This window comes from Pan troglodytes, chromosome 2 (assembly GCF_028858775.2).
Source record: "Pan troglodytes isolate AG18354 chromosome 2, NHGRI_mPanTro3-v2.0_pri, whole genome shotgun sequence".
Taxonomy (NCBI): Eukaryota; Metazoa; Chordata; class Mammalia; order Primates; family Hominidae; genus Pan; species Pan troglodytes.
The window spans coordinates 143,525,494-143,552,362 of NC_086015.1; the positions used below are offsets into that span (position 1 = coordinate 143,525,494).

The 26,869-nt window shown below is 43.8% G+C and overlaps 1 protein-coding gene across 1 annotated transcript in view; it reads left to right on the top strand.

Moving 5' to 3' along the window:
* CLSTN2 (calsyntenin 2) overlaps positions 1–26,869 on the top strand; it is a 639,289-nt gene that overhangs the window by 375,262 nt on the left and 237,158 nt on the right. The gene's annotated exons all lie outside the window — the stretch shown is intronic.

Sequence of the window (26,869 nt, forward strand, 5' to 3'; positions counted from 1 at the left end):
CCCCAATAAGTGCTATAGCCAGAGTTATTTTTATAAACCATAAACCTGACTGTCACTTTAAAGACTTCAGTGAGCACCCAAACTGGCCCATAGGCGCCCCCACCGCACCCCCTCCCCGCCCTGACGTTTGGCTGGCCCTACCCATCTCCCCAGCCTCTGTCGCACCTCTACCCAGCACACTCCCTCTGGCCCAGGCTCAGACATTCATTTGGTTTCCCAAGCTCTCCCAGGCCTCGGTGCTTTTAACTGCTGCTCCTTCTTCTGGAAAGGCACCACCCGCTTCTCACAGACAACCCTTCTGCCCTTATTTCAGTAATGGTGACCTCTGTGGGACCGTCATCAATGTCTGCAAGCGGTCAGGGTGGCATTTCTGGGCTGCGTAGTGCCCTCCACTCACCTCAGTCAGGGTGCTTAGCTCACTGATTATAGTGGTTTGTTTACAGGTCTCCCTCCCTCATAGACCTAAGCTAGGGTCATCTATCCTATTCTGTTCTATTTTATTTTTTTCTAATTCATTCCACTCTCCTCTACTTCATTGCATTCTATTCTATTTCATTCCATTCAAGATGGAATTATTATGAGATAATACAAGAAAAGTGTTTAGAACAGTGTCTGGCACAGAGCAAGCACTAAATATTGTCTATTATCTGCTGTCTTATATATTAATTTAAAAAATTTATGTATTCGTTATTCAATGAATATTAATTGTGTACCTAGTACAAACCAGCCTCTGTGTTAGGTGCTGCAGGTTCAAGAACAAATAAAAGCAGACATTGACTCTGCCATTCCAGAGCATCCCAGGCTGAAGGAACGGCCTGTGTAAAGGGCCTATGGAGGAAGGGTGAAGCATGGCTAGTCAGAGAGGCTGAGGAAAGCCAGTGCCACAACAGCAGAGAGAGAAAGGAATAGGTGAGCCAGATTGGGCAGTGAGTCAATAGAGTTCTATTTTAAAAATAGTAAGAGGCTGCTGAATTCAGGCTAATATCACCAGATTTGCCTAGCCCAGGATTGGGAACACTGAAAATATCTAGTAAAAGCTGTTTGAACGAATAGATGATGCATTAGTGTGTGAATTAATAATAATAATAACAGCTAAGGTTTATTATCCTTTTTTTTTTTTTTTTTTTTTTTTTGAGACAGAGTCTCTCTTTGCCGCCTAGGCTGGAGTGAAGTGGCCTGATCTTGGCTCACTGCAACCTCTGCCTCCTGGGTTCAAGCTCTTCTCCTGCCTCAGCCTCCCTAGTAGCTGGGATTACAGGTGTGTGCCACTATGCCTGGCTAATTTTTTTTTTTTTTTTTTTTTTAAGTAGAGATGGGGTTTCACCGTGTTGGCCAGGTTGTTCTTGAAATCCTGACTTCAAGTGACCTGCCTGCCTCCCAAAGTGCTGTGATGACAGGCGTGAGCCACCGCGCCCGGCCAGATTTATGATACTTATTATGTTTAAGGCACTATTCTGAGAGTTTTATATGTGATAACTCATGTAATCATCATGACAACACCATGAGATAAGTGCTATTTTCATCATCTCCATTTTCCTGAGGAGGAAAGTGAGACACGAGACATGGGGTGTTGACAAAATTGCCCCAGTCCCACAGTAAGTGTGGCCAGGATTTCTACACAGGCACTCAACCCCAGATCCTGGGCTCCAGGTAGATGGGTAGATGGAGGAACAAACTTTTGCTAACGAATCACCCAGGGAATGAGAGGGCTTATCTTGAGTCGCATCTCTAATTATGAAGATTGTTCCAGTTACTTCTCTACATGTGTGTCATCAGTGTTCTTCAGTTCTCATTAGAGTCACTTAATTAGAGGTAATGCAATTAAGCCTGGTTCTGTTTTCTGCAGTTCATCCAGACTCAGAGTGCTTTCCCTTTCTCCCATGCAGTATAGGGATATCTTCCCCAAATGCTTGGAAGCCATGCAGATGTTTATTTTTAATGAGAGGGCCAGGATATGCATCTCTAAGGTCTTCTCTCAGTAGCTGTTTGCTCTGTGCTAGTTTTTCTAACAAGTCATTATTTTGAGATCCTAGGTGAGCTTTACTTTACAAATCGGAATCCCAGTTACACAAAACTAAGTGACTTCTTCCCTTTTGGCATGTATGGATTCTGCACAGTGTGGCCTTCCTTGCTGATGGCTGGTTTGAAGAGCTGGCGCTTGGCCATTCACTTGTTAGCACTGGGCCCTTGACCTGCTCTATCATTATCGCATCTGAGGAATCTTTTTTCTCTTCCTTTTTCTTTCAAGTAGTTTTTCCCCAAGGAAATATACCAACAGCTTTGACAGCCATGGTTATCACCTTTCGTCTACAACTCTTTCTGTAGAATTTGAGCTGTGAGCATGTGTGAAGTAACTGCTCTGCATCAGAAGCATGCAAGAAAGTCTACGCCTTCTTTTAAAACAATGAGAAATACAGAAGCTGGACACCTCTGGGTCTCTTCTTCTGTCATGTTGTTAGCATTGTCAGGAGCCAGGATAAGCCAGTGTGTTGCAATCAGCAGCAAAGTGAACTCTGTAAAACCACAATGAAATTGTAATTAATTGGAGTCAAGGAAAAAATTGGAGGTTTTCAGAGAAACATAGTTTAGTTTGCCTTGGTTTTTGAGTCTGACAGTGGTTACATGGGAGAAAGAGAGATGGAAATTTGCATTTGTTTTGAAAATTGAGAGCAAAACCTTTAAAGGGTTGACATTTTCAGCAATTGGAATATTTGTTAGCTTGTCTGCAAAGGTCTTCGACCTAATCCTGAACAATTTCTATTTTGTGTTATTGGTATATTTGTTAATTTCTTTTTGAACATAAGAAAACATTTTAAAGAAGCAATGCAAGGATTCTGGTGGAGCAAAAGTTTAGGCAATTATATTCACTGAATCAAGTAATGTGCCATTCATGGTTCTACGTACTGGGGATATAAAGATGGCTGAATCTGACACTGCCTCTACTATCCGGAAACCCTATTTTGGCAGAAAAGCCCCAAAAAAAAAACCCATCAGTGGAACAAATTGTTTTACAGCTCTTTATTGAGCCCCTCCCCATGTCAGATGTCCTAAATTTCATGTTGCTTAATCTTCATAATAACACTGAAAATTAGAGACTATTAGTTCCTTTTACAGAAAAGGAAACTGAGACTCAGAGCTTTCTGACTCCAAGATCCATAGCTTCTGCAAATCGCCACACAGCCGTGGTACCCTGACAGGAGGCCAAAAGGGGAGGAATTTTTTTTCCACCTAGGGAGGGCCCTCACGAAAGACTGCATAGAAGAGATGGCAGTTCAGTGGAGTGCAGTGTCATTTTGAATTCTATGACAAATTACTGCTGAGAGAGGCCAAAAGCAGAATAGAGCTGAGAGTGCCTAGAGGAGGTGGCAGTTGCGGTCACTGCTTTGGAAGACTCACAAATGGGTAATAAAGTTGTAGCAAAGGGGCATAATGATTCCAAGAGTGAAATGACGCAGAGCTTGACAGTGAAGCTTTTACAGCTTCCCAGTGCATCTATACCAGCTACTGAGAGGCTATTTCTATACTCGCAAAGTGAAGTGTGTCATGGGTAAAAAGTCCAGGCATCATAATGACTTTGTGACACAAAGCGCAGTGCACTGATCTCCAAATCATAGCAAATGCACAGGCAAATTTTTTTGCCATTGCCTCAGGCCTTTGGGAAGGTGACATCTGCCAGTTTGGGAATATTGAGGGCAGGTCAAAGTGGAAAAAACAGGAATAGGCCCCACTTTTTGGCGTTGTCCCCTTTGACCTGCCCCAGTACCAGTTCCTCTGGTAGCCACAAGGCCAAAGGACTACAGTGGGTAGTATAGAGTGGTTCAAGGAAATGATGTGCTTTGTGTGACTGGGAGTTTTGACAGCAGTGAACTCTACCATTTGTAGAGCAAACATTAGTTCATGACAGACCCTGGACATTTCCCTGTCTCATGCAATCATCACAACAATCCCATCGGTGTTTTCTTCTTATTTCTGTCTTCCAGTTGAGAAACTAAATAACTATCCTCAAAGCCAAGCTCCTAGGAAAAAAGTTGGGTAAAGATAAAGTATCATGGGTTTAATTCAAAGCCAAGCACTCTTTCACATGAAAGACCCCAGGCCTCCTGACGTGTTGCCTCCCTTACTTGCTACCTTGGACTTGTTTCTATTGTCATGGTTTAAATGCCAAGACCCCTGGGACAGGGAAGATATTAGGTTATCCCCTTGAACCCATGACTCTGCATGCATTGTTTCTTGTGCCTCCTACCTGTCCTGCTCCCATTATTCTGGATGAGAGCTGCTAACTCTCAAGATCCCACCCATGTGCCACTCCCCTAGAGGCCTCATGGGACTTCTGGAGTGGTAGAGTTAGATGCTCTCCTCTGCCCCATGATACCCTGAAGTATCAGCCAGTGCTTTTTTTTTTTTTCTTTAAATAAGCCACTCTTAAAACATAAAACAAACAACAACAAAAATAGGGGCTTTTGCATACGAATCTGGATTTCTAATCTTTGAGTAAACCTAGAATATCTGGGAACTGGGACCCAACCATCATTTTGAGTCTAATAGTGGACACTCCCTTAAGAAGGAGCTTGCGCTGTTCACCATGGTTCCCACCCCTCCCTATTTTACTTTCATCAGGCCCACTTATTGGTTTAGTGGTGGCCTGGCTCCTGGGGACATTGGTGTAACTATCTATGTAAGTGTCTGTCTCCCTAAAGGAAGGAATCCTCCTTCCCTCAGGGAACGGCCCCATGGTTTCATTCACGAACAACCTCTGGCACAAAGCAAGCACCAGAGAAATACCCTTGAGGGATCCCGTGGTTGCATTAAGTTTCTCTGGTCTCATTTAAATGAGAGAGTTAGATCACTTTCCAGCCTATGCCAAGGCAGTTATTAGAGTGTCCTGAAAGTTGTGAGTGCTTGCTGGCAAGGAGCGGAAATAAAGCACTGCTGATGAGGGAAGGGAGGATGGCCTTCACCCACATCCCTGGATCCTGCTCAGAGCTCCAAATCTGCACATGCACCAACCAGATTCGGAAGCTGTGGAAGTGATCTATGACCTAAATAAGTGAAAATGTGTGTAAAATGATGGGAAACCCTTGAAACAGACCCTTCCAAAAGTCCAGTTATACACAACACCTGCGATCTCCCAGCCAATCACGAATCCTGTAATTGGGAAAGGTATATGCCAAGAGGATTTACTTAGAAGAAACTGTGTCAGCCCTAATTAATGACTCCAGAGCAATCAACCAGGCTTCTCTGATTTAAAGCCCCACAGACCAATCCATGTTAATTGAATTTGATTGTATTTGCTATTTTAATTAGTAGGCAAATTATGAAAATGTTTATTTGTTCATTTGGATGCCATTATCCTTTTACTACTGTGGCTTTTCTGCCTTCCACGTGGGCCAAATGTGAGACCTTCCATTGTTTCCTTGCTCAGTCCTTTAGTTGAAAACTGGTTTTTAACTAGTAAAGGAAGATTAAAAGGTTCAGGTGTCCTAGAGACGCCCCACAGAGTGGCTGTTACTTGAATGTGGGGCTCCCTCTAGCAATGTGTCTTACAGGAGGACCCAAATGCCTTTTCTGTCTGAGCAAAAGTCCTAATCAGAGCTGGTATCTTTTAACAAGAGCACGTCCCTCCCGTTATAATCAGTTTCCAAAGCAGGAGCTATCGGCTTAGCATGGCACAGTGTCAGGGTAGAGGGTAGGCAGGATAAAAGGTGGAGAGTGTGTGGCCTCTGCCTCCAGATGGTTTCTGTCTCTCCAAGGCAATTGATCAGAGAGAGGGGAGCTTAGTGGAAGGAGAAGCAGTCAGGATGGACTTTCAGAAGATAGTGCATTTACCCTTGTTCTAATTCTGAGAGAACTGGGAGTTTTTAAAATCATTCACTCATTTGGTAGGCATCTGCTGAGTGCTGGCTGTGCATTGGGCTCTGTGTTAGGTGCCAGAGGTACTGTGATAAATGAAACCCAGCCATGCTCTTTACAGCCCAGCTGGGGATAGATAGATTAGCATATGATTACCATTCAGTGCAAGCAGTGAGGTGAAGGAGGGAAGCCAGCACAGGAGGCTGGCATGAGGAATGGGACCTCACCCTGCATGAGAGGTAGAAACTCCTAATCTCAAGTCCTAGAGGGGAAGCAAGATCATGCCAGTGCCAACAATGACAGCTGTTTGAGCTTAGGTGAGCCTTGGATGTATCTCATAGAATCGTGATCAAGTCCAAATTCAATAGCATATATCAGGGGCCTACCATGATGCTAGTACAAGTAGGCACCTGCTAAACAGTGCCCACACTCTTGCAATTATCTCATTTCTTTTCCATGAAGCTCCTTCTTCTGCTACCCTGTCTTCTTTTCTTAATACCTCTTGGTGTCTGTGTCATTGTTTTGCCTCTTGGTGGCATGCCGTTTTAATCATCAGTTCATTCTGCTGGTATGTCAGTTTCTTAAGGCCAGGGATTGTGTCTCAGATCTCTCAGGGTAGTGTGGGATACAAGCAGGTGCTTGGTGAATACCTGCTGGGGGTGATTAAGAGAGAGGCTCACACATTTCCCACGGTGGGTAGTAATGTGTGACCAGAAGCTGTAATTGCCTTGGAGGCAAGTGATATTCTAATCTGTCACTGTGTTTGTGAAGTTAATATTTCATTTCACATAGTGGAGGCATTGCTAAATTGTTATACCACTCAACTTTTGAAGAGACACCTCATATTAATCTCATCAAACTACTCCAAGTTTTAAACTCACTGTGAATGCAAATAAAGCCTGCCATGAAATAATGCAGGGTAGGCTGTCAATATACTGATGGGGAAATTGTCTCACCTTAGAGACAATTCCAGAACATCAAGAAAATTCGTTCGTGGTGTTAGGCAGAGTCATAATAAAGTGAATTATCAGAGGTATTTTCAGTTGAGAGTTTCAGTGATTTCCCAGATTAGTGGATCCTCTGGGAACAATGCTTCTTTATAATGATGCTGAGCCCTTAAAAAACAAACAAACAAAAAAATCTTCATGAATTATACCAGAGAAGTGTTGAGTGGACCAGATGGCTCAGTTATAAACAGGATTGTTGCTCCTTGCATCATCCTTTGAATGTGCAGGTGGGAAAAGTTCAGGGACTCTTCTCGGGGAGCTCATTTAATAAGTTTCCTCAAGTGGTTGGAAGCCATAGCTTCCTGATGCAACCTCAGCTGCAAAGACCAAAGAAGTAGGGAGTGAGGCTTCAGCAGCCATAGACCTGCTGGCAGCCTCCCAACCAGGCCTGTCTTCTGAGAGTGTCCCTCCCTTAGTTGCAGTCCACTGGAGGAGTGTGCCTTCTATAAAAGTTCCTACAGCCTGTTGGCCACAGGACCCCAATTCCAGTGTGAGACCCATAAGTGACCACTGTCAAGATTCACCAATCTCTCCAGACTTTGTTTCTCACCTGCAAAACAGAAATTCTGTCTTTACTTGTTCAGGAGTACTGAGGCTCAAATGGGAACCTAACTTACTCTCTGAATACTATAAAGGTTTTTTGACTGTTACCTGACTCAGTATACAATTGTTAGAGAAATGAATAAACATTGGAATTCATATTAAAGATGTAACTGTTTTCTTCTCCCTCGCATGTAGTACCAGATTTGTTAGCTCCTTAGGAAGCCTCTCTGTGCCTCCCCTAGTTTTGTAATTTTTATAATCAAGGCTTTTAGAGACTGCCTCCCCTCATTACAATAAGATCATGCATTAATTGCTCGCTATGTGAAGGTCAAGACGGCCTTGTGCTGCTGTGCAGGCAGTGCATCATATCAATAGTGCCCGCTGGTGTCATGCACCTCATTCATTACACTGCGACCCAGCGCACATTACCGCTGTATGGGGTAGGAACTATTACTTTTCCCATCTTAGATGAGGATAGTAAGATACAAAGAAATTAGGTGACACGTCCAAAATAGCTCACATTGTAAATGATGGAGCCACGGTGCCTGGCTCCAGAGGTAATAGTCTTAACACCTGCACCATACCATCTCTCAGGCAGTCTTCTGGGAATGGTTTTACCCAGGTAAGCTAAGGTGCATTGGGCAAAGACAGACGTGTGGTCCAGTGACAAGCCAAGGCCATGAGACACAGGGAAGGGAACATGAGCCATGATGAAGTGGCAAGGAGGGGCTTGGAAATATAAGTAGTGAGATAAATCCCAATGGTTGTGGGGAGAGCAGAGAGTAGGGTCAGGTTTAGTAAAGACAGAGCAGGTAGATCAGGAATTTGGGTTTTCAAACAAAGGGTGATGTCAGGATGCTGGGTTTATGCAGAAGCTCCTGGTACTTAGCAGAGTAGAGCAGCTATTGAAGAGCCCCTCTCATACGTCTATGCCTAGGAGATTATCAAGGGCCCCCTCAGGTCTCAGGCTGTGACCTAAACATTAGTGATTAACTGTGCAAAGTTTGCTACTGCTAAAAGGTGATGATTTTCTTCATGCTATTGGCTAAACAGACTTTGGCATAAATGTCTCTAAATGCTAGAGTTCGAGGTACTTACCGTGATGCAGGAAAGGGTCTGGAAACCTGAGGGTCCTTATTGGAGCCACCAGTCTGTGCTGGGAGATCTTAGGTGTTATTTGGAAAGTATACATTTAGTGCCTACTTTGTACCTAAGCTTGTGCTAAATGTTGAGGAGGAGTCCAGAGAAAGAGTAAAGTGGAGAATTTAAACTTTAAAATAATTATTATAAGTAATCCATCCTGCAAAACAATCTGTCCTCTGAGTTCTTGGAAGACAATCTTGATTTATTTTTCTTCCCTTCAATGAAGGTGAATTGTAAAATTTCTGCATATTACTGTGAGAACCCATAAATAAGAATAATTAAGAGTTTGGACTCTGGAGTTAAATTATCCTTGAATTTTATACTGTTTACTAACTATATAACTTTGGGCAAATTAACTAGTCTCTTAATCCTCAGTTTCTTGATTAGTAAAATGAGAATGATAATAGTCCTAGATCGATTAGGATTTTTCTGAGTGTAAGAGTAATTCTAACTTACCCCGAATTTGGAATTAAGAAAATGTCTTGTTTCATACTACAAGACACCTAGAGCCAGGGTGGGCAAATCCAGCAGCTCAGTGATAGCATCAGGGACCCAAGTCTCCCTGTCCTTCTGCTCGGGCATCTTCAGCATGGGTGCCATGCTGAGGGTGAGTTCCGTGAGATCCTAAAGTGGCTGCCATTGGTACTTGGGTCTGCGTGCCTCTTTGTTCTTGCCCAGCATGATAGAACAGGAGAATCAATTCCTCTGGCCCTGGCACACGTGTCCTTAACCTCAGTCTGTCTGAGCCATGGTCATGAAAATCTTTCAATTGAGTGACAGTGGGCAAGAGAATGCCGTACACCAATTTGCTTCTTAAGTAATCAGGCTGCCCCTGTAGGGTTAGGGAAGGGCTAGCTGCAGAACAAATCAGGATCTAATTAGGAAGTGGGATAGGAAATGGATGCTGGGAAGGCAGCCAGCAACAGCATCCACAGGTACCATGATAAGAGGTTTGTCAGGAATAGAGAGATGACACATGGAAAGTTCTGAGCATGTGCCTTAGCATGACCATAGATCACTCTAATAATAAGCAAAGGTGCAAACCCTTCTGGGAATTTCTTTCTGTCTCTGCTCCAAATAATAATCATTTTGCTCTTTTGAAACGTGCCCCAGGCACAGCACTCTGCTGATGCTCTGGAGAAGTGGCAACTCAGTCACCTCCCCTCAGAGAAAAGGCCGCTCTTGCTGCAAACACCTCGCAGCTGCTTTATGGCTTTTCCATTTTATTGCAAGTGCATTCCCAGCAGTCTCTGAACACTGTATTCCAGTGTCGTAAACAAACGTCCTTGTCATGCCATGAGAGGCATTCGCATCTGAAGTGTCACCTGGGATCATAAAGTATGGCCAGGTCTGACTGCTAATCACCATGCATTGTGGCTTCTGGAAGCTCAGCTTCTCTGACAGTCCTTGTGCTCAGGTTACCTTCAGGAGCTCTGCATGGTGCAAGCCAGCCGTGAGACCTAAAGAACCTAAGAACTCCATGCACAGAGGAATAGGGTTGCCAGGACAACTGCCCACCTGGAGAACATCACAGACTCTGGGCACTGGGGGGCCTTGTCAGAGTTCACTTCCATTTTCAGTTTTCAGGTAGAGATTGGGGCACTGGGTCAAGGAAAGTTAGGAAAGGGAGTTTCAGTCATGGGTTTAAAAAGGAAAGTAACAACCTGATCACCTCCCCCTAGAAGAAGGAGAAGAGTGAGTGATAGGACTAATAAGGAAAATGATAAACTGATGACACAGTCCTGACTTAGTGACTGTCAGATGCTACTGGGCATACTTTTTACCTATTGGCATTGAGCAGACACCTCATGCCAGTGGGGCTGCTGACAGTAGGGTGACACCGAGCAGGCCTGACCTGCAACCATGTAATGCCCATGCTTCCATTGTATTTGAGTTTTTTTTTTTTTTTTGGGGGGGGGGCAGGGGTCAATACACATATTATTATTGTATTATATGTATTTATATGCATAATGTATGTATTGACTATTGACTCCCCCTTCCAAAAAAAGAAAAAAAGGATACAGGAACAAGTTCATTGTTAGCTGGAGCCCTGAACCATGTCAAAAGCAGGAAAAGACCACTTTGAGGGATGCAACTACAGCCTCAAGCAGTTTCAGAAATGCAAACATAGACAGCGGCAGTGAGGGAAGGCAGGAACAGAAGACAAGGCAAGTCTTTGAGAGCCTGAGTTGGTTACGTTGACTTGTTCATTTGATAAGAGGTGAACAGAGGGGACAGCAAATAAGACCTGGAGTAACTTCACTGGGTGCCAGAAGCAACCCTCCACCCAGTGGTACCATACAAAGGATGTGCTGGGAGTATCAAGGAATGCTCTCTCATCTTTCGCGGGGTATGGGCTGAAACTGACGGGCTTGGTTATGAAAGGTAAAGGGCAAGCTGCCCTAGCTGACTGCTTGTGAGAGGTTGTGGGAAAAGATAGCTTCCCTTGGCTGTGTGATTCTATTCTGGGCAGAGTGCAGCTTGTTCCAGGAAAAGGGGCTTTGGAGCCTTGAGGAAAAGTTAGAAAGGGTCTAGCCCTGGACTCTCCATATCCATAGGCGCAGAGTAAATCTAACCCCATGCTCAAGCCTCCTAAGCCTGCCTCTGTCCTCACTGACACACCTTCAGCACCACCTTTGACCAGCTCTGTCAATCTCCTATGTGATTTCCTGCCAGGTGAGCATGTGTCCCTCAGCCCCTTGGACCTTTGAAGCTCCCAGGAGTGGCCTGTATTGTCCAGTCTTGGCACTGCCTTCTTCTCCCCTTGCTCCCTACACCCTCAGGTGTGGATTCATGCTCAGGTCCCCTGCCCTAAGCTGGAGAGAGACCACTGGGGACCCTCCAAGCTAATAATGTAACACCCCTGCAAGCTGATAGTCCTTAAATTTTTGCTGCACATTTTAGCAGTGAGGATAAGGGCGGCGGGGGGCGGGGGAGACCTGAGGAGGTACACACCCCACCAAAACCCTGGAGCCCTCAGATAACCCGAGTTCCCCTCCTAAGAAGGCAGTTAGGAGGCATCCATGATTCCTCAGCCCCACAACATCCCCCAGAGTTTATCAGATTGTCCTCTCTGAAAAAAGTTCTTGGGAATACGCTTTTCCCCCATGTCTGCTATTTTAATGTCTAGTACAGACTGGCACCCAAGGTACCATCTCTGTTCCAGCTTCCTTGAGAATCCAGGCTCGTAGGAAAGGAGGACTGAAGGCTGCAGCCTTGTGTAGTACAGGATCAGCACTTGGACCAGAGCATCCTCAGCTGGTGTTTGGCTGCAGGGCAGATGCCAAGGCCCTCACTGTCACTCTCTACCACCCTCTGTAGCTCCATCTCTTCAGACCTCAGGCCCCCAGGGGGAAAGGCAGCCCTGGGGCAGGCACCTTGCTCAGGGGCAGAGTGTTAGTCATAGCTCAGTTCCAGAACGAGCACTTTGTCAGCAAAAGGAAAGAAACAGAACTACAGTGTTGGGGAGAGGCAGGGCTTCCCTGGCCTGGGTCATGCATTTCTGGTCTCCATCAGGTGGCCTGGCCCAGCATCTGGCAGCAACAGACCAACCTGAACACTCAGATGGAAACCAACACAGAGTTATTTTCTTGTGCATCATTTGGGAGTCATTGAATAAACATGTATTGAGCACCTAGTCCCATGGCAAGCTTCATGCTGAGGACTAGGGATAGAAACGCAAATAGATAGTTTCTGCTTAAAGGACCTCAGATGCTGGTGGGGGAGATGGAGGACAAGAGAGCCAAATGTGATGCAGAGCAAGAGGTGCTGAGTAGGAATCATTTCATGGGATTGTAGACAGAAGAGGAACCTCAAACCATCCCAAGGGTAAGTGGTCAGGGAAATTTCTACAGCAGATGTCAATGTACTGAGTCTTTTAGAATAAGCCATTTGCTTTTATTTCTTGTTGAACCTTAAAAACACATTAACAGAAAGATTTCCTCTAATGCAGGTTGTGAAAGAGACAGAGTGTTTGAAAGAGAAGGCACTGTGTATTTTAGACTCACACATCAACTGGAATGCTGTCACTCCTAGAATCTCAGAGTCCTGGTTGTAAAGCCTCTGAGGGATTTCTGGGTTACAGAACTCTGAGATAATCAGTGAATCAAAAAATAAATCTCCTATTTGCAAACCAGCATCATTGCCATGTGAAATCCTGTTTCTCTAAGCAGAAGTTTCTCACCCCCAGAAAAGCATGTACATTATCTGAATTAAAATCTAAGGGAGAAATAAAAAACATACCTCATGCTGGGTTGATTTTCTCTAATGATCTGATCCATGCCCCTTTTTTGGGTGGGAAGTTATTACAACCATAAATATTTGTAATTCTTTCTCTGATGTATTATATTTGTTAACAGTGCCACAGGGTAGATGCTGCGCTTGAGAAAATAAGCACATTGAATGGTGGGGACTAAAGAAAGCAAGCCAGGAAACGGAGGGGTTCTGTCCTGGAGCAGGCCTCCCCAGCAGTGGCTTCCCAGCAGTGGGTTCCCACAGCGGTGGGCTTCCGGGGTTCTTCCTGAGCACTGGAGTAGGGGGCTTTACGGAGGGCGTTCTGGACCACTGGTCAGGGAACTTGGATTCCAGTTCAGCCTCTGATGCCAGCTGGCATTGTGCTTTTGGACGGAACAGTTAGAACTCTGGACCCGTCTCCTCTTCCACAGGTTATACAAGGGAAGATAAAATAAGTTAGTATGCAAAGAGATTTTATAAAGCAGTAAGCTCCACACATGCACATCTCAACAAAGGGTTTGGAAGCTAAGCAAGCTACCCACTTCCTCTTCAGCCTCATAGATAAAATGATTGGCATTCTTCACTTCTGTAATCCACAAGGCTTTAGACTCAGACAAATATGGATTAAAATCCCAGTTCCATGATCTGGGGCAAGTTGCATAGCTCCTCTAATACTCAGTCTCTTCATCTGTTCAGTGAGGGGAATTACTATTCTACTAAAGATAAAGTATGTAATATATTTTATAAATGGTAGTCATTATTATGGTATGTCTTGGTTTCACTTTATCAGTTCAGATGCTTTCAGCTGCAATTAACAAAGTCTGACTCAACTAGAAGAAAGAATGAGGAAAATTTATTTTCTCATTTAATAAGAAGTCTGGCTGTAGGACAGATAAGCAGCTTGATAACATCACTGAGGATCCAGTTTCCAGCATGGGCTTCTGTCCTGAGACTAAGCTCTTGCTTTTCTTCACAACATGGCTGCAACAGTTGCAAATGTCATATCCTCACCCAATAATGTTCAAAGGCTGCACCCTGAAGCAGATCCCTCCTGATGTCAATTGACTAAGAAACCCTCTACCAAAGAAGAATAGATCTCTGAGGGGCAGCTAGATAAAACCATCTGTCACAGCTCTTCAAATAAGGCTCAAGGGTAGGGACATGATATTTTGTTGCCAAATCTCTTCTATACCACCTTGAAAAGTACTGTGGGCACCTTAAACCTTCACTGAAGTGTTACTACTAATTAAAAACAGTTGATGGAGGGCTCAGTTATTTAAAAATTGTCATGCTTAGCAATCTTGACCCTTTGTGTAGAAAGCTGTCCACTGTGGTCTAATTTCTAAAAGCAAGAAAGAATAGGAAACAATCTAATAATCAAGAAATAATTAAACAGTCCATGTTGTACCCCTCTAGTTCTAGAGTATTAAAAATAATTTTCAAGTGACATGTAAAAATGCTAATATATAATGTTAAGTGGGTAATATAAAGGATGCATATACACCACATTATTTCCACTAAGGAAAGCAAATATATGTAGAAAATAAAATTATGTATAGGGAAAAAGAATCTGCTATCAGAAAGTAGACCAAAATGTTGACAGCAATTTTTCTAGGATTGTGGAAACCTGATGAATTGGTTTTCCTTTTTCTTTCCCTATAATTTTCCAAAATTTGTATGAGTCACATGTTTACTTTTTTAACAGGTAGAAAAATAATTTTTTAAAGCAATGGTGCTTAGCCTGATTGCAGAGAATGCCCTCTTGACATGAATCTGCATGTATATTTATATCTTTCTATTCCATCCAAATCAATGTGAAGAAGCAGCCCAGACTGTATGTGAAAATCCTTACATCTCATGCATTTTTACCAGATTTGTTGAAACAAGTGAGAGATGAGGGAGAGGACTTCTTTGCACTGAGAACAGGTTATATAAACTAAAAGTGATATTGCCATGATGGTGACCACAGAAATGTGGGTTAGGGGACTCTTCAGGGATTGCAAATGTAACACAAAATTGTGGAAGATTTGGGAAACCACAGTTAATATCTATGACAAATTAAAGAGGATTGGCATGCATCCTTATTAAGAGAAGATTTGTTTTGATTACAAAGAGATTAAAGTTCTTTTTAAATTTTTATTTAAATTTTTGGTAGAGACAAGGTCTCACTATATTACTCAGGCTGGCCTTGAACTCCTGGACTCGAGAGATCTTCCCACGTCAGCCTCCCAAAGTGTTGGGATTACAGGCATGAGCCACTGCACCTGGACAGAGATTAAAGTTCTAAGGATGCCTCCAAATCAAGAAGTTTGATGAGCTAGATCAGAAAGCATAAAATGTCCTTGAGCAGGCCTCCCCAGCAGTGACTTCCCAGCAGTGGGTTCCCACAGCAGTGGGCTTCCAGGGTTCTTCCTGAGCATAAAATGGAGTTGCAAGTTGCCAGAGGGCCAGTATGATGTGAAGGTGAATGATACAGTTCACCTCACCATGGATAGGTTGCTCATGAAGACCCCCTCCTTCCCCAAACACCTTGCCCATAAAGCGAGGATCAAAGCTTAAGAAGCCAAATGTATTGTAAAAAGTAAAAGTAGAGGTTCCTCTTCAAAGACTTTCCTCCCCATCTAATTAGGAATAAATAGTAACTTCTCTTAGAAGCAAAATTTATTCAAAGACCTGTGCTCCTAAATATTTGCCCTGGTATGTTTATACTGGTCCAAGCAAGCATTAGGTCATAGCCTGTTCCTCTTCTTTATTTTAAAAGTGTTTTTACCTTTCTCAGCATTCCACAAGTTACTTCCTCCTTCCTTTGTTCTCCTCTACCTTTGCCTCTTAAAAAGTTCTAAGTTGCTAGCCAATCGGGACAAATACAGAATGTGAAGTCCCGTTCCAGCCAATGGAAACCAGACACAGCAGTAGGGTGGACGCGTCAGGTTATAAATGACCCTGTCTCCTTTGTTCAGTGTACTCTCGTGGCAAAACTGCTGGTGAGTCTACCCTTTCTGCAGAAAGTAAAAATGGCCTTACTACATAAATTAAATTTATGTTCAAGTGCTATTTCTTTACAGCACTGGGGAACAAGAATTTCAAACATGTACTTTTCCTTTTCACACTCCTACCCCACAACAAAGTGTTAGAAACAAGACATACCATTTTAATGCATTATAATAAGTACTGGGTGTGTCAGAATTCCACACTCTTCTCGGCTGCCGGGTGCTGTGTCTGAAATGCCACCATTATGGCTTTACTCTTTTGAGCCTTGAATACTTCCCAGTTTCTTAAGTTTCCCCAAAGCATACTTTCCTGCCAGGGGATAAATCTTCATGTCCTTGTCAGCAGCATCTCACAAGTTAATAGCTGACTACCAATAGGGAAGACTTCTGGATGTGGAGTTGGGGAGGCAAGACAGAAGGAAGAAGGGGCCCCAAAGGCAAGTTCTTCAAAGCTCTTATCTGTTGTGTGCCTAAGGCTTCCAGAGATGATTGTTCCCATTAGTTGTTGCAGTCATCTGAAGTTGTACACTACCTACGTCTTTCATAGAACCAAGGGAAAAAGAACCTAGAATGGGCTGGGCATTTCCCATCCATAATACTGTTTCAGCCTCACTTTTCCAAACTGAATTTGGAGGTTTTCACATTAACACATGGTGTATTTAATATTCAAGGCTATGGTTTATTTTTCCATCTCAGATTCCTCCCAAAGATTCAAGAACCTGAGAGACAGCATTCTCCAAAAGCTACCACCCTTTTTGTCCTGCTATCTCCTGAAAGCCATGACATTGTGCTGATGATGAAGGACCCAAGGAATAAAAGCTTAGGGTCGGACTGTAATCTACAGCTTTCTTTTTGCTCCCACATTTCCAGACAAAACTCTCTCACTGACCTGTGTAATTCGGTGTGACATTTTCCAAAAGTGCCCTCTATAACTTTACTCGCTTTAGACATCTCTTTTAAGAGTGAAAGGTCAACTTTTTGGATGTGAAATATTTTATATCTGACCTTTTATCCATCATTGCTAAGATTAATACCAACTGTTTGCCCTGAAGAATAACTGAAAAAAAGCAATCAAATAAGATTATCTATTACATAGAAAAAAATAAAACCTCATTAAAGCAATTGTGTATGCAGCTCTTGGCAAACAGGTCAGTATCATTAAAACAATGCTAGAAAGAAGACAGAATACAAAGAGACAAGACTAACCCACAGAAACAGACGCACACACGCACATATACACATGCGCTGAATGAGCCAGGGTTAATTCTTGAGGGAAAAACAGAATCATTAGAGTTGAAGCTAGGCTTACTGGTACCCAATCAAAATCTGATGCTCAACTGTGCACTAAAGCAACAAAGGCTCTTATTCCTCTTCACAACATAGTCATTACCCTGTACTCCAGAAGGACAATAACAGGTAGAATAACCCTAAACACTCACAACCTGCCTCTGTTGCCCTAGCAACATGCATGGCTTATGAAGCACTTTCATGCATGAGAAGGACCCCAAAGGTGGCTTGTACCTTGATAGGATTAGTGTTCTGCTGGGCTCAGGTTAGGAATGTAGGTCTCTTGAAGACCACTAGCCAGACCTTCCTCATATCTCTCCTCAAACTTTAGAAAGGGAATTGGGGAAAACCTCTCAACATGCTACCTAGTATACTCAAAAGAATGTGCACTTTGGAGTCACACAGCACTCCTTTCAAGTGTTGGCTCCACTGACAAACAGCTGTGTGATCTGGGCAAGTCAACCATCATGAACCTCAGATTCCTCATCTGTCAAGTGAATGTAACTGCAAAGCCTACCTCTTAGTGTTTTTGTGGGGATTAAGTGAAATGAGTACCATGCACTTGATAAATGTCAGTTTCCTTGCCACTCATCTTTAGAATACTGTAGGATCTGAATAATTCAGTGTAGCATAATTTCTAACTAGTTGTCAGATATACTTAGCGATAGGTACATTTGTTTAATGAAAATGTACTTAGAAACCTAATATTAAATTAGCCAAAAGCTGAGCTATGGGGTTGGGAAACCTGGAGTCCTAGCACCTCAGGCCAGTTTTCCTTCAATCCCAGCCCTCTGAGGGCATCCCAGAAGCCCATGGGAATCACAAGAAGATGGTTTGTTAGTTGTTCTGGATTATCCTGATGCTTCCTTTCACTTGCATTTGTCTTGGTACTGATTTAACTTCTTCTGAAGGGAACTATGTATCTTCTCCAGCCACAGACTAGGAAGTTATGGGAGCTGGACTCTGCTCCCAACCAAACCAGGGCAGACAGACACTTTCAGGCATCTTGCAAAGTAAATAATGTGTCTTTTTTTTTTTTAATCTTTCCCACAGTTCTCAGAGAAGGACCACACACCACGATAATCAGCAGAGAGACCATCTCCTTAAACTGTCTTGTTCATTTTTCAAAACCCAGGGCAGACTCACCCTCCACACAGAATGTTACTAAGCTGCTGGGTCCACACAGACTTCTTCCTTTAGTGTCAACCTCATTGAATTGTAAAACATTTGGGATTTTAGGGATCGTATGTGTTAGCTATCTTCCTATGGTTCCCACTCCTCTTTACCCTCGAGTTTTCTTAAGCTAGAAGCCCTAGGGGAGCTCAATACAAACACGATGGAAAGAAGAGAGCTGAGGCCTTCCCTCACAATACAATTCTGTATACTGCTTGTAGGCAAGGCCGCTCTGTTGAAACATGAGATATGGAGAATCCTGATGAGAACCAATCTAGTAGAATGGTAAAGACAGTGGATCATGGAGACAGTCTAGATGTGAACCCTGGCTCTATCACTGAGTAACTCTGGTCCAGTTACTTAACTTCTCCCTGCCTCAGTTTCCTAACATTTAAAATAAAAATGATAGTAGCAGTACTTTTCTCAGACAGTCATTGTGAGCATTAATATGATGGAAAGGCTTTAAACAGTACCTGGCATGCAGTATGCATTCAGTAAACTTCTCCTTGACACTTTACTCAGCATTTTCTAATGATGTGAGTTATTATGAGGTTGTCAAAAATAAAAACAAAAGCACTGAACTCAGAGTTAGTATCCAAATTGTAGTCTTGGTTTCTCTAACAATTTGATGTATGACTTTAAGCAAGTTACTTTCTCTTTTGGGACTGTTTTCCCCCATTCAGTTCATCATTTGGCTGGAATAGATGATCTGAAAGACTTCCTGTTGGCCGGGCATGGTGGCTTATGCCTGTAATCCCAGCACTTTGGGAAGCTGAGATGGGTGGCTCACCTGAGGTCAGGAGTTCGAGAACAGCCTGGCCAACATGGCAAAACCCCATCTCTACTGAAAATACAAAAAAGTTAGCTGGGCATGGTGGCACATGCCTGTAATCCCACCTACTCAGGAAGCTGAGGCAGGAGAATCAATTGCCTGAATCCTGGAGGTGGAGGTTGTAGTGAGGCAAGATCACGCCACTGCGCTCCATCCTGGGTGACAGATTGAGACTGTCTCCTAAATAAATAAATACAGATGTCTTCTGTATCTTTTGACTTTACGACTTTGTGTGTGATGGGGCAGAAATGGCTGATTCTAGGGTCAGCTGCCTGGCCTCCTCCCCGTGTCTGCTTCCTGTGCTGTGTACCAGGCATTCACAGAACAAACTCCAACCCTCTAGTGAAAGGATTGAGATATGGCTTATAAATGCATGTGACACATCTTGAATTAAAAAAAAAAATTCATCCTAACCTGATAAAAAATCAAACTCTTTTCTTTGATTTTATAGGCATAAGCACTTTAGGTCTATTTATGGGGTAAAGATCCAAGCTCTGATCAATGGCCTCTCATCTGGCTTCCTGTATTCATGGCATGGCCCCAGCAAAACAGGCATGGGGATCTATGGCCAGGTGCCACTAAAATATAAATGTCCCTTCATTTCTAATGGATGCTGAATAATGCAGCTTATATCATTAGGCCAGTCATAAAATATTAAAAGTTAAGTAATTCAATGTTACTCAAGAGCCAGGGCCAAGTTGGTGCCTTTTTCTTCCCCTGTTCAGGGAGGAATGGCCCTGAGTGCCCAGCCTGGCCCCTGAGAACCGGCAGGATGTGATGCCAGCACCTTTATTGTTTAGGGCTGGAAGTTGTCCTTCCTAGGGTTCTATGATGCTGGCTGCTTCAGGGGAATTAATGGCAGAGTGCCAAGCCTTCAAGCAACAGCTTTGGCTTCTCCTGGAAGAGAGACATACTTAGGGGCTGCTACTCTTCCCTAACTCTTTGGGAAGGGAATCTTCAGAGATTCCCAGTGTCTGATTTGGCAAGTAGATAGGCTGTGGCAGATACTTGTCGTGCTCCATGTCATGACTCTTCAACCTGCCTGATTTCAGTGCAGTGATGATAGGTAAATCCACACTGTCAGCATCTCCACATCTTTTTGAGTTCACTCAGCTCACATTCAGGTACTGCCTGGAAGTGTGGGAAAGTTATTGCTCCTGTTGGTGGTTCCCAACTAATGAGGGGTGGTCAACAAGTGTCCCAGCCACCTGTCTTTTAAAGGTTTAATTTTGATATGCATTTTATGTGTTTATTCAAAGGATCTCTGGCAGTATTAAACCCCAGTTTGCCCATAGCAATAACTAGCCTATTTCTGCACCTTTCAATGCTTCCTTGTCTTGTTTTTCTTGCCCTCTTACTCTGGCTTCCTGAGGTCACCTCCCAAGTAAATTACTTCATCCAAGTACTTGTCTCAGGCTCTGCTTACAGGGGAACCCACACCAAGATAAAGGTTCACCATATGGGAGGATTTCTGGAAGGAGAAGTGAACTTTGGAAGCTTGAGGCCTGACAAAAAAGCCAAATAGCTCTAAAATTCGGATTCTGTGAAAATAGCTGAGCTTGAGTTGTACCACTTGTTCTGTGCACATCTAACCTGGACTTGCAAGGTGAGAGCATTGTACCCAGTTGTGTAAGTTGGGCATTGTTCATAGGCATCTAACCCTAGGGTTTAAAATCAGGCACTTGCTCTGCTCACCAGGTGTATTAATCAGGGTTCTCCAGAGGGACAGAATCAATAGGCTATATCTATATAGAAAAGGGAATTTATTAGGGAGAATTGACTCACACAAGTATAAGACAAAGTCCCATGATAGGTCATCTGCAAGCTGGGGAAAGACAGAAGTTGGTAGCATGGCTCAGTCCATCTCCAAAAGCCTCACAACCAAGGAAGCCAACAGTGCAGGCCTCAGTCTGAGGCTGAAGTACTGAGAGCCCCCAGGAGGTTGCTGATGCAAGTCCCAGAGTCCAAAGTCTGAAGAATCTGGAGTCTGAGTCCGAGGGCAGAAGGACAGGAAGCAAGCATCTGGCACGGGAAGAGAGAGAAAGAGGACTCGGCACGCTGCTCATCTCTCCTCTTCCACCTGCTTTTCTACCTGGGCTGGCAGCTGATCAGATGGTGCCTACCCACAATGATGGTGGGGCTTCCTTGCACAGTCCACTGACTCACATGTCTGTGTCCTCTGAAAATACCCTCTCAGACATATTCAGAAACAACACCAGCCATCTAGGCATCCCCTCAATCTAGTCAAGTTGACATCTGATATTAACCATCACACCAGGCCACACCCTGAAGTGCCAGGCTGCATCTACCAAAACAAAAGACTCCTTTTCCTAACACAAAAGTATTGATCATTCCCTAGGCTGCATGGCTTCAGGTTGACATCTTCACCAAGGATATCTGGACATCTTTTTCCAGTTCACACAAAGGCATTTTATAGGCTTGTTGTGGTCCTCAGTCACCTGGACTTCTGCCCTATGTCTGATTGCTTCTATTTATAAACCTAACCCTGTAACCAAGGCAGTTAGTCTCTCTTCCACATCCCCTGTGACATTTTCATTTTGGCATCTGCCTTTGGCTAATGCTGACTCCTTTACTCATTCTTCTTCCTGTAAGGTGCTTGTTTGCCAGTGCTTGTTCATTAAGTCTCCACTATTTTTAGTAAGCTTCCAAGCTCACTATGTCTGTTCCCTCCAAACCACTACCGTGCTTATTAGATTCCATCCATCCATTCATTTGTATGTTTATTCTTCAAGAATATTTTCAGTGTTTTCCAATAATATGCTTGGCTCTGGGTTTGCAGACATGAATCAATTCAGTCCCTGTTCTAGTGGAAAAATAAAACAAGCAGAGAGATAAAGAACAGTGATAGAGGGAAGCACAGGGGCTCTGGGAGCCATGGCAGGGTCCCTCTATCAGCCCAGGGGGCCAGTGTCAACCTTGTGGAGGCAGTGACAGATGATTACCTGAGCTGTCTTAACACTGGGTAAAGAGGGAGGGGAGGAGATGTGGAGGACAAACCAAGAGAGAACAGCAGGTTCAAATATATGAGGACAAGAAATGCACACAGAAGACTCTGAGCTGTTTAATGTTCTTGCGTTATCAAACTGGAGGCAGGAAAAAAGAGATGAAGCTGGGGGAGGGGTGAGCAAGGTCCTATCCTGGAGGAAAAGCCTATTAAGATGCTTATACTCAATGCTGCAAGCAGCAGGAAGACATGCCAGCTGTTCAGCAAGGGCTTTGTTCTTGCTTATCATTGGCAAATGGTAGAAATTTCAATAATTTTTTCAACATTTACCTTTTTTTATGTGGATTGCTATTTGTTTTATTGGGCTTGGATGTACACTTGTCTGTAATGAGTGGACGAGAAATGTTGTGAATATACTTAGTCTTTTAAACCTGGAAGGTGCTGAGCAAATGAGGAAGTTCAGAGCCTATGAATAACTCTGTCTACCCCCTTCCTGTCACACAGTGTATGCTTGTTTTTTCTTTTCTTTTCTGGGCAAAAAAAAAAAAAAAAAAAAAAAAAAAAAATTATAGGAAGGATCCCTTTGCCCTTCCGACAGAGATAGGTAGGAGACAAGGAGGAGTAAGAATAGGAGAGTCAGTTAATGACTTGGCAGTAGGCTGGGTGGAGGACCTCATCCCCTGTTCATTTCCTCTAGATCTTAGCAGAACCTTTGAAAATTAAAGAAGGCTCAGCTGAGCAGAAAGAGGTTGGGTCTTAGTGTCTTACTGACCTGTATTCAAAGCCAGGTTTAGGCTTAGGCAAGTTTTCAAATTACTCTGAATCTCAAATCTCCTTTGCAAGGGAGTCCATGATCCCGCACTGGGGTGTTAAGGCCATTAAAGGAGACAATACAGCTGTAAGTACCTGGCCCAGAGCTTGACAGAGTAGGACCCCAGGTGGAGCTCAGCGAATGTTGGATTGCTCCTCTCCTGCCTCTCCTTTCGGCATCACTTCTCTCTGCCTCTCTTTCTGTAAGTGCACGAGCTTGTTGCCAAGGCATATCAGCATCATCCACCTCCTTCATCTCTCTGCAGATTAATCCACTTCCATGCTACCACCAGTGAGGACTTAACTGAATCAGAGATCTGATTATGCACTTCTTTTGCCAATAATTCGCCCTGTGACTTTTGGCAGGTCACATGTGCTGTCTGGGTCTTAGCGTGTCTCTCTGTAAAAGGGATGAGTGGACCAGATTATCTCTGAGAACCCCAAATCTAACATGATAGGCTTGTATAATTCCATGGCTCTCCACTCTAGAAAATAAAGCCCAAGGCCTTATCACATCATGTAAGCTCTCCCAGGACCCCTGTGCCCATGGTCTGACTACAGTTTTACCCCTTGTTTCCTCTTTTCCACTATTTAGTCCCCTTCCTCCTCCCCTCAGTAGAATTCTCTGCTACTACCTTGGTTTCCCGCCACATTAGGCATTTCATCATCATTTATGCCAACTTTCATCATAGAAACTAACAGTATTAGAGTGGAGACTGTGTGTGTGTGTGTGTGTGTGTGTGTGTGTGTATCTGAATTAATTTAAAATTATTGTGAGTAGGCATTACTGAGGGAAACACAAAGAAAGCCTTAACTTATTGTCATAAAATAGGTTGGTGAGTTAATTTGAACAGATTATATAGAAAGTTGTTAGGGGTGAAACACTGACCCCAGAAATATTTGCAGCTCCATATTCAGTCCTCTGTTGATACTTCTATGAGCAGATCAGATAAGGGCTGGAGAAACGTGAAAAAAAATTGCACATGGATTTTATGTCTGGATGATATGTCTCTTTGATCAAGGAGAGGCAGACTGTTGTTATGGAAAGAGCAAGAGAAGAAGGCAGGGGGTAGAAGCCTCATTTTGACTTTATCTTAGCCTTCCATGCGACCTTGGATATGGCTGCTTAACTCCTTGGGCCTCAGTTTCCTCATCTACAAAATGAAAATGCTCCTATTTCTGGAGGGGTGTCACAAGTTGATGGAGATAGTACATATAAAGATACATCAAGAAAAGCATCCAAATGCTACCCTAGAGGGAGGAAGTGTTATCATGAAGTCATTGCTTATCATCCATTACAGAAAAGCTTTCTAGATAAGAAAAAACAGTCACTACTCCAGCCACTGAGAAATGACACATTCCCGTGGCTGTGACCTGAGTAAATGGAGGACTTGTGACAGCACTCGAGAATAAAAATGAAAGAACAGTGTTGGTGGACTCATTCGTCACTGCCCAGCTGAAAGCTTCTGCTCTGTATTACTAGTACATTTGCTTTTCTGTGAATAGTGAGCACACAATATTTGCTAAAGAACTGCTCTGTGCCAGGCCCTGGACTGGACTGTGGAGTCACCTTACAGCACCTTATGAGGAGCCACATGAGGAGGCCCATCAACAAAAATAATTTCAGTATGTTCTGCTAAATGACAGAATGAAGGGACATTCCTCCATGTGAAACTGAAAGAAGGGTCACTAATTTATCCCAGAGCAATCAAGAAAGCTTCACAGAGGAGGGGGGCAACAGAAGTGGAGCGGAAACAGAAGGTGGTGGATAAGATGAGCCTTGGAGTTTGAGCTGAATGTCAACAGGCCGAAGTTGGAAGGAAGGTGTGGGAGTCAATGGGCAATCAGGCTTGAAGCCAATCCAGCAATCTGGGAAGCTGACCCTGGAAATCAACCTTATATTTACCCCCAGAACCTCAGGAATGTGCGGTCATTGTTACCATTTGTTGCTCCCTCTTGGACAGGCAAACACAGAGCCTTGTCTCCAGGGGAGCTGGCTGAGTCCAGGAGGGTATAAATCTCCATAGAGGAATGGCAAAGGGGGGCTTTTAAAGGAGCGACTGGATCCTTGCCCTGGCCAGACATTTCTTTGGCTGAAGGTTGCCTTGGTGGGGCCTCAAAAGCTGGAGAATCTTCACCCTCTACCTGATAAAGGCTGCTGCATCTCCAGCTCTGTGAGTAGTAAGTTGGACCCTGGTCTTGATGAAAATCCAAGCATGGGATGGGCAGCCTGCCTTGGCCATCCAGGCCCTTTGGACCTGGTGACCCATTTGGTGGCAGGAAGTGGAGTCAAGGCACAAAATTACCCATTTAAGAATCGTGTACTATATGGTGATAGTAGTTAAAGAAATATAAATATCGGTACCACCTTCTATTCTTAAAAATAGTTGATTATGGCAGGCAGCAGGTAGGGAAGTTATTGAGGAAACTCAGAGATGTGTGCATTTGCTCAGAAGATGTGAAAGGCCAAAAAAAAAAAAAAAAAGCCCCACTGACCCTGGGAAGTGGCTATTTTCTGACCTGAGTCAAAAGGCACAGTGCAACCCCCAGTTCTGGGGCCCTCCCCTCCTCCGCAGGACCTGGGTCTGCAATATCCTAAGACATAAAAGACAGCTAGGGTTTCAAAGAGAGTTGAAGACAGAAGTCAGATTGCAAGCCTTGGAGACTACATTTCTCACTGATTACTATTATTTGTAATAAAGACAAGGGAGAATACAAGTACTTACAAAGATCTTTCCAAGTATCTGCTGGTTCCTGCAATGCTAAAATTAATTCGATCATACACCTGTAATTTTCAAGCCATGGGCTTAAGGAAGTCAATCCTTCAGAGAGGAGAGGAAGAAATGAACTAACAAAAGCCTTGAATGTGGCTGTGTGCATGTGTATGGCAGTGGAGAGGTGGAGTGTCCCTAATGGCCTTCTTTCATCTCATCTGCACTGCTGTTAGGATACCTCCCGTCCCATAAAACTGGGGCTCCAAGCCACACCAAGTCTAGGTTAAACTAGACACCAGAAAATTGCTCTTTAGTCTTTTGTAGTGTCATAGTTGGGGCTTTGGAATCACTTGAAAAACTAGGATGAAGGAGCCGATTACTGCTCTGTTGATTACTGGTAAATCTGTTGTCAATTGGCAGTTATTTGTGGGTCACATACTGGTGACTCAGGTTATTGATGAATGAGTTATTGATGATCAGTACTAGCTACCATGGAATGCTGACTGTGTGTTGGGCACCGTGAAGGCATTTTAAACATTTTATTTCATGTAATCCTTATAGTAGCCATATAGAATTGATATTCATTTCTCCATTACACACAGGTGGAAACCAAGCTCACAAAGCAGCTCTGTGGTAGAGACAGGATTTAAACTCAGGTGGAACAACCAATTACTCAGAATTTCTGGAGCCCAGGGCAACAGAGAAGGAGATGAGGCTGGAGTATGGTTAAGGAGGAATCATGAAGGATCTTGAGCACCCTTCTAGGGGTCTCAGAGTTTCTCATTCCTGGTTTTTCAGGTTCAGAGACTCTCCTGAGGTGTGCAAGCCCCAAGGCATGGCAGAAGTCTCTCACTGTTTAGCACCCAGATTCTGGGGCTCCGTCTGTCATAGAGACCCCACCTAGCCAGGGTGGGGTTGGGAACTTATCCTCTGCCAAGCACACAGACACCCCAGCTTTCATCAGCCTGTCAGCGCTGGCATAGACTTGCCAAGACTTTGTTGAAAACCAACTGCTTTCAATGTTTAAAAGCCAAAGTCCTGGAGGGGAGAGCTTTTGTATCTTTTTTCATGGAACCATTTGCTGCTGCTCTGTGGATTGTGCTGCAGAGAACTGGTTGCCAAAGGCTTTTTGGCATTCACTGGACAATGGGCTAACGGGGCTGCTTCACAGCTTCACAGGTGAGGGAGGGGCTAATGGTTCTCATTGTCCTTATGCTCCCATCCCGCCCCACCTTCCCCACACCGCCAATAATTCAAGAAGATGAACAGGTGAGGGGAGAACTGAGCAGCTGTTTCCTGCCCATCAGTAGCAATTCTTCAGT